The 9,109-nt window shown below is 36.6% G+C and overlaps 1 long non-coding RNA gene across 1 annotated transcript; it reads right to left on the bottom strand.

Annotated features, from left to right (window-relative positions):
* Positions 1–364: 364 nt before the first annotated feature.
* On the bottom strand, positions 365–6,439 carry LOC114834949. Its single transcript, XR_003779189.2, has 3 exons — positions 6,152–6,439; positions 3,331–3,419; positions 365–948 (listed from the first exon to the last, which is right to left on the bottom strand). It is a non-coding gene; the product is annotated as an uncharacterized LOC114834949 (long non-coding RNA).
* Positions 6,440–9,109: the final 2,670 nt, after the last annotated feature.

Here is a 9,109-nt window from a genome sequence, read left to right as displayed (position 1 = left end):
GTGACCCATTTACTCAGTCGTAATGTTTTTTCAACAATTCTGAATTTGGGAAATAAGCTTCAAACGCTAATTCTACTGCATCAAATGACCGTTCTTAACTGTGATCATATTTTGTACACATGATCAGGGTTGTGAGTTTAGTTTATATGAATGATGTTTCGATTTGGCCACATGGGGATACTAATGAAGGAAAAACCATGCATGCCATATTGTTTGCGACTATGGACATATTTGCAGTTGGATATTTGTCCTATTTAAAGAAATATGCAATCTGGCTAGTAATAGCTGAATGCTGAAACCTGCTAAATGCTGCTTGCAGCTTTAATTTTGTTTTGTTTTATATCTGCAGCTGTTCTGCTGATACTACATAGTCCAATGTAGCACTGTTTATTTTAGTTGACTAACAGGAATTCTCAACAATTTTGTTGATTTATTTGTTAACAGATGCCTCTTAGAAAATGAACTTTCAACAGTAGGTTCAAAATTATCATCAGCTGATATCATAGTTCTTTTTTTGCAGCTTGCTGTCTATGGAATGATAGTATGCGACCATGTGAGACTGATGTTGTTGCATTTAAACTTGTGTGTGAAACCTGATTATTTGTGTTTACAATGTGTAATAAGAGTTGTAGCTGCATTATGATTTGGAAAAGGGCTTTGCATTGTCATGATTGGGGCCTACTGACTTATTACATCCAGTGAAAATAATTGAATGCTTTTTTATTTTGGTTTTCTTTAAGTCATATGCTAGTTAGATCTGTTTCGTAAACTGTGCCCAGCCTACATGGAGTGAATTTTGTCATTTTCTCTTCTGACTCTAGCTGCCACATCATTTGAGTCCTAGACTATTGTGTTTATGTTAGTTCAGGGGTACCATACCTTGGTTGGTGTGCCTTTGTGGTGTTGCTAGTTGACATTATTCTGAGCTGCTTGGATGCTGTCATCTTGCTGCCCAAAGCACAGGCCAGAGTAGGTTATATGAGCAGAGTTAGATTTCTTTACTCCCACTCATTATTCCTCTCCCGGCATGCAAAATGTATTTCCACATTCCGCCTTAAACCTTTGTAGTCAATCTGAGAAAAATCATTCAACATTTCAGTAGTAAGGCAAACAAACTTTTTTATGCTATAACCAAATTATCTCCAGCTCCGCTGCACTGGTAATGTTTGATGAATTTAACATGTCATTAAAAGGCATTGATTCTCATTAGAACTAGAATATATGTTGGGTGCATCAAGTAATTGAGTGTTGTTAGGATTATGTGATTTTTCTTAATAATTCAGTTAATACAATGTTATTCAGCACATCAAGTTTGCTAGTATGATAGGGTTATGCCTATTTTTCATGGATAGGGGAAATAAACGCTGCACAAATCAGTGTCTGTGCATGCCAATGTCAACACCATAGCTCCGCTTTCAGAGATGAAGAAGTGAAGTGAGACACCCAACTGAGCACAAAATCGTAATTTTTAAAAATATATTTTTTCTCCCACCAATCAATTAGTTTTTGTGGAACGTCAATGCAACAATGCCAAATTGGGTCAACATTAAAGTCAAGTGCTTGTTTGCTTTTTAAGGTATATATTATCAAAATGTATTTAACATTTCATAATGCTTAGATTGTTACGAATGTACTAAGATGCTAAAGGAGTGATGGTTGCATCCTTGGAAAATCTACATTCATAACTTTTATTTTTACATTCTATAAGTGATATAGGTATTTTGTCTCAAAGCAATGAGGTAGACCATGACTTGTTGTCAATTGTGACTTATAACAACAAAATCACTAGTCTTCCACACAGCTATGGACCATTCACATGAAAATATTCAGATGTAATTGTTTTTATTGGTATATATAGAAGTCTTTAACGGGGTGTAGATATCTAAACAACCAACTAATAATTAAGTGAATGGTGACATTGAGTCTCATGTATGAACAATAATCTGTGTTCAGTACACTATGCTCTGGATTAGATCAACTGATTGCTGAATGGCTGCAATTGAAAATGATATTATGCAGCTACCATAGTTCTCTTCAATTTTGGCAGTTGCCAGGCTACAAAACGTACTCAAGGTGGCCTCCTTGAGCTAAGTATTACTATTGATGTCCTAAAATGACAAAAGGGGATTTTCAGGGATCCTCTGGGTATTCTTTCTTCTAAATCACAACAAGCCTGGGATCATCAAGTTGAAGGCATTTCAGGTACTATCAGTTCTAGGCGACCTTCAGCTTGTTCTAGATTCTTTATTGAAGAAGCTTTATCAAGTGCTCATCACCCCTTTCCTTGCAATAAAAAAAACACATAGAAAGTACCACTTCTTTACATTTATGTTTTATACTTTAGCTTATTTGAGGTCAGGGTCATTCTTAGGAACACTTGTTTTGGTGAATGTCGGGAATTTTGTGTGAATCGTGAAATTCTATGAAGAATATAATGCGTAAAATAATAAAATGCAAAAAATCCTTAATTCACAGTTTTAAGGTAGGCTCAAATTCTCTCTCCTCAAAATGTTTTCCCATAAATATTTTATTTATTACTATTATATTTAATGTGTTGTGTGTCCCTGAAATAATTGTGTGTTCATTCTCCTTTAATTAAAAAAACCTGTTTCACAATGACATCGCATTTGTTGTTACAATTTCTACGTGGACGAACAACAGCTCTACCACAGTAGGTCATCGTGGTTCAATCTATTTTACGATGTTTCAGGATTTGAGTGTGTTTGTCTCATTTATAAATGTCCACCCTACTAGGTTAAAGTATTTTTTTTTTATCATAAAATATGCTTGATAGAGAATGTGTGGAAATGATAGAAATTATATGAAATGAATGGCTAATGCCAGCATGTATTGCTATTTAGAATAACTATAATATGATTCATGAATATTTTTATTCCTTTCCACCCTATTTTTCATGTAATAGACTAAAATGTATAATTCTGTATATCTCTATTTATTTTTTACATCAATCCCCAAAATGACCAAGTGAAAATATTTGTTAAAACATTTCATTGAAAATGAAAAACTTAAGTATTCAGAACATTGGCCATGACACTCTAAAAGGAGCTCAGATGCATCCTATGCCTTTGGACCATCCTTGAGATGTCTCCAGGACTTGAATGAAATCCACCTGTGGCCAATTCAATTGATTGGACAGAATGTAGAAAAGCAAACACCTGTCTATGTAAGATCCCACACTTCATAGTGCATGTCAGAGCAAAAACTAAATCATGAAATCCCCTGAAATCTCCGTAGACCTTAGAGATTGTGTTGAGGCATAGATCTGGGGAGGTTTATGAAAAAGAGAGAGAGAAACTGTCAGAAGAATACCTGTCGCTGCAGCACTCCTTTAATCAGGCCTTTGTGGTAGAGTGGCTAAATGGAAGCTAGTCTTGAGTAGAAGGCATTTGACAGGCTTCCTGAAGAATGTGAGAGCATGAGGAAAAAGAAACCAACATCAAACTATTAGAAATAAATACCAAGCGATGTGGCTGAAATCACCTGGCTAATACTATCCATACAGTGAAGCATAGTGGTGGAACATCATGCTATGGGGTTGCTTCTCAGCGACAGGGACTGGGAAACTGATCAGTGTTGTTGGAATCATGAACAGAACAAAATACAGAGAGGACCTTGAGAGAACTTGATCCCTATTCACACATGACATCAGACTGTGGTGAAGATTAATATTTCAACAGAACAACAACCTAAGGCATACAGCCAAGAGAAAGTTCTGGTGTGGCTTCTAGACAAATCAGTGAATGTCCAGTCAAAGCCAAAAACTGAACCCCTATAAACATCTGTCGGTAGACCTGAAGATTGCAGATCATCAGTGCTCCCCATCCAATATCAATGAGCTTGAGAAGGATGAATGGGAGAAACTACAAAGCTGATAGTGGTGTACCCAAGTTGTGATTGGTTCCAAAGACATTTCTACAAAGTATTGAATAAAGGGTCTGAATACTTATACAGATGAGATTTTTCAGTTTATTATTTTGAATAACATGGCACACATTTCTAAAAACACGTTTTCACTTTGTCATTATGGAACATTGTGTGCAGACTGATGGCAAAATTATTCATTGTAATCAATTATGAGTCTATAACACATTAAAATGTGGAGAAAATTAAGGGGCCTGAATAATTTCTGTAGGCACTGTAATTGAAAAATACCATTACATTGTATGCATATTTTGTGTAGAGATTGAATGGTTCATATAAAGGTACAAAACTGTTGACCAAATTTTATATTTATTCACCTTGGTTAGAAAAAATAGGGTGCAAATACAGTGCTGATTCTGAAAATATCACAAGTTTTATTCAATAATCATAGGTGAGTAATAACTAGAAGAACAAAAACAGAAGTGATAGAATAAGGTATATTTGATGTCTTTGAAAATGTAAATCTAGATGAATACATACATTGTTAACACATCTGGATTTAAGTACCTGAGTTTAACAAATATGTTTTTCAGACAGCCAAACATTAACATTTTCTGACAGTGTATTAGAAATATTTAAAATATCATTTTTTAAATGTAAACAAATTTAGGTCTAAATGGCAACACTTGCCTGCCAGATTACTTCTAGAAGTGATATTAAACATTAGTAAAAAAAACGTAACTACAAAGTTGAATGTTAACAGCATTGTCTTGACGAGACAGTGGGTCCTACATCCTATCAGACCCTGGAGTGGCAGTTAAAGGACAAGGCCGGGGTGGTGTAGATGGGCACACCAGGTGGACGGGCCAATTTAACCTTGAGATATAACTGGGTATCTGGGAACACTGTGTTCCACAGAGTTCCACAAGGTTGCCAAAGGCAGTTACAGCTACGTAGAAATAATAAACTGTGAATTGGGTTTTCTGTTTCAATAAGGTATGCATGAAGTTTGATTTGTACCTAGCGTATTTTGTGCCTGATTTTCCAGAAAGCACACACACCTTTGGCCGTCTCAAAATGAAAAGGAACTATGTAGTTTGGAAAGCATTTGAATATTAGCTTGTTGATGCCTGGCCCATATATGAACAATATAAAACTGTAGAATGTATGTGCAAAATATATGTGCAAAAGCTTCTAAATATGTGTGCTTGATTGTATTTACATTGTGTCTACTTTTGGGGAGATGTACGTGTGGGCTGGTGATCATTCCATTTATTTGACCATGACTGTCAAATGCTAATTATGTTATTAGAACAACAGCCGCATTACGTTTGTCTCTGTTATTTTGGACTGGTGAGTTATTGAGGAAAAGACTCCTTGCGGTGCCACATACATTTTAAGAATGTGGAAGGTATGATAATTCAGTTCTGGTCTTAACAGGGTATAAATATTGTGCCATTTTCTAGCATGTTGCCCATATATAATTGTTTGGACTGTAAGACATTAATATTCATTAGACATGTGTGCTGTCACTGATGCCTAAAACAACTTCTGCTATTTCTCAATTATCAATGGTGAGAAAGTACCTTGTTTAGTTTAACGTACCCCTATGTTAAGGGCAAATGTATTAATAAAAAGTAAATTACTTTCTGCAGGAATTTTGGAGAAATATATAAAGTTATTCAAAGTTATTTTAGAAAAACTGCCCAAGTACTATTTTTACTTACTTTACATCACTGCAAATGCCTATTCTTAACGGACATAGGCTGTAACCTAATGGATACTGTGGCCTGCATGTTGGCTTTTATTTGGTTTTCTATACTTCTTTTGGACACTTGAAAACAAGATGCATCTCAACAGATATGATCCTGCAAAATGTTTGCTAAATACATTACAGAAATGTCAAACTCTTTTAGATCACATATGTATATTAATATCATAGTTTCACAACATCAGGAGTGTGTGTGTGTCTGTATGTGGATCTTGATCATTCAAAGATATAGTTAGATGTGCGTACTGTACAACTGTTTGAAACAACAAAAACGCAGGTAAGCATGAGCAAAAAGATTAAAATAAGGCAGGAACATAATGTTGAGATATTGGCTGAGAGCCGTACAATGAGTTTCATTAACCAATTTACATAGTGAAATGTTCCATCTAAAATCCCAAACATTAAGAATAAAAGTAATACACATATCATATACACGTATACCTGCTGACAAAATGACAGAACAAAATTTTGACCATTAGCAAAATGTTTGGTACTCACCATATATGAATTCAGGCATCTAGAAGGGTTGTCCAGATGGGCTTGAACTGCATGCGGGATGTGGCGAACCCTGACAAAGAAAGACAAAAAGAGACGGTGGCCTATTATGGGAACCTGAAAAGCATCTAAGATTTTCACAAAAAATTTAGGAAAGAGAGGAAAATAAGAGCACCACTGATGGTACACGTAAAGATTGTTTTGGGTTATAAAAATTAGGCACAATCCAATTTCTACAGTTCCAAATGTCTTTAGTGGTAACCATAGTATGCTTTGGTCTCCAAAGAGTAAGGAAACAGACTGTCTCGATTGGCAGTGGGGAATACTGATGGATATGTTTTTGCTGGCATGGGTTATGTTTTTTACTCAAAGCTGACAGACAACCCCCATGCACACAGGTGCTATTCAAGGAAATTGTGTAAAGATGACGTCATTGAAAATCTCCTCTGGAAGCCTTTCAATATAAAAGTCCATGCTTCCTATTTGAGCTGCTCTACAGTAAATTCTTATATTACTTGTTTCACAATTGTTTGTGTCTTTACAGAATAATGTAATGCAATGCAATAGCAAAGTTATGTGTCACTGCTTTTTCCTCTAATTATCTCTCTTTATCTCTCTCAAACACACACGCACAAAGAGAGAGAAAGAAAGAGAGAGAGTGTACAGACAGAGAACACTGGACAAACTTTAACTGCAGTCAGCATGCGAAAAACTAATGATTTATCGTCACAATTGTTGCCCTTTTCTGTGAAAAACAGCAATAATACAATTTATTAAAAAACAAATGATCAAACAAAATATTTTCCCCCAATTATCTGACATCTTTTTATCTATCTTTTGCTGAAATACTGTTTCGTGAAATTACAGTACAATTTGGAAAAGTAGACAGTCAGCAATGTATGCGCTCAGTCTCCGCAACAATGGATTGCTGGCCTTGGTGTTGGTTGCTAGGCAATGGAGGAAATACAATGGCCTCCTTGGAAACCAAAGGCCCTTAAATGGACTAAAAGGAACGAAAGCGTACAAAAAATAGATTGATGAGAAAAAGAATGAGCAAGTAATGCTGTGCACCTTTGAGTAGAAGTAGAACAACATATTGCTGTGTTCCAGTACATCAGAGGAACAGGAGCAGGTACCCATGAACACGGGTTAAACAAATGCCAGATGGGCTTGTCTACTTATAGCCTACTGGACCTGTTCAAATGTATTATTAAATGGACCTCAACATACAAAATGGTCCAGCATGTTTGAAATGCTAGGGAGAGTTTTTGGTCCCAGTTCTCCCCGTGTCAGCGCAACGTAAGTTGGATCAAAGATATATATTCACTGTTATTTTACCAGGTAAGTTGACAGATAACATGTTCTCATTAGATTAACATGTTTCAGCAACATCCTGGGGAATAGTTACAGGGGGAGGAGAGGGGATAAACGAGCCAATTGGATGCCAGGGATTATTTGGTAGCTGTATTGTTATTAGGACCCGATTGTGGTCACTTAAAATAAGTCACATAGAGGCAGGACACCTGTTTAAAGTCCTGTCTGAAAGAAAGCAAATTATGCAGATATCTTCTTCCCTGGCCTTTGGATTGAATCTTCAGACCAGAGGGAAGCGTACCCCTAACTGGCCCTCCAACCCCACTTTCAGCAGAATCTAGGCTCCCATGTGGGGACTGACCAGCACCACACTGCTATCAGAAGCATACTGCCTGCTTTGGTGTTATTCATAACAGAGCCATGCAGAGAATTATGGTCTCTGCTTATCAATAAATCAATTAAACGGACAAATCAGTCTATTAATAACAAAATTAATATGATTCATACTACATGTCTGTTGATTTACAAACCTCATCTCAGTGTGTCTATTGCAATAGCAGCATTCCTAGTAAAAATAGGACAAAATATAGAAATGGTAGATGTTTAAAGAAAACGAAAAATGATGCCGTTATATCATCTTCTAGATCATATTAAAGGTTTCCAATCAGAACATTCTGTTCTGGATGTGGACTTGGTCAACCAATTGACCCACACACATAACATGAGGATACATGTGTCTTTTGGACCGGTACGGACGATGTGGAGGAGCTGCATGTTGGGATTGAATACAAAATGGAAGCAAATTAGAGAGGGGTCTTAAAAACAGCAGCAGTCCACTTGGGCTTCACAATAGTACTTCTGCAGTAAAGATTGTCCTTTTGTGTGGCAGAATAAAACAGCTGTACTTCACATGTGGTTGACAGAGGGAGAGGTCTGATTGGCAGGAAACAATATTGTCATTATGCTTGTCATAATATACTGTATAACAGTGTGTTTTTAAATACCCCAAATATGTTTTTTATTACCAGCTGTACAAAACAAATTGAAATGAATTGAACTATAAAACTGCCCAATGTTTCCAGATATCACAATGTTTGAGATTTACACTGGCCAGTACAAGCAAGCGGAAGCTGACGAGTGACATGGCCATCCACTGTGACGGACCGAATAAAAGTGCCACTCCCAATACTTGTTTTATATGTTGACAATGGGCCTCCAATCTGCACAACCAAATTCATAAAATTGTGTTCATATAAGATATAAAATGCATAAAGGATTTCTGAGGGAATTCACTTGCAAATCTTTGGGTCTATTGCGACCTCAGTCACAGTCAATGATAAATGTTATGGTCCTCATTGTGAATGAGGCTTTGTGTCTGCCAATCACCAAGACCATATATAAAAAATAATACCCCATGACAACGCAAGACTTGCCTAACCTAAAATGCCTTACTTGCGTCGTTGCAGACCTTCATTGCGGTAAGTGATTCATTTACTTGCAGCAAACCACTTGTGGTAATCTGCCACCTGAGGGTGCAGGTGCCGTTTGTTCCATGAGGATTGCAGTGGCTTTCTCTCTTTCTCTTTCCAAGGTACTCCTGCTAAGGTACTCCTGCTAAGGTACTCCTGCTCGTATGTACCTTCATGT

This window comes from Esox lucius, chromosome 20, assembly GCF_011004845.1.
Source record: "Esox lucius isolate fEsoLuc1 chromosome 20, fEsoLuc1.pri, whole genome shotgun sequence".
Lineage (NCBI taxonomy): Eukaryota > Metazoa > Chordata > Actinopteri > Esociformes > Esocidae > Esox > Esox lucius.
The sequence above is the reverse complement of the archived record's forward strand: the minus strand, read 5'-3'. Positions and strand labels throughout refer to the sequence as shown.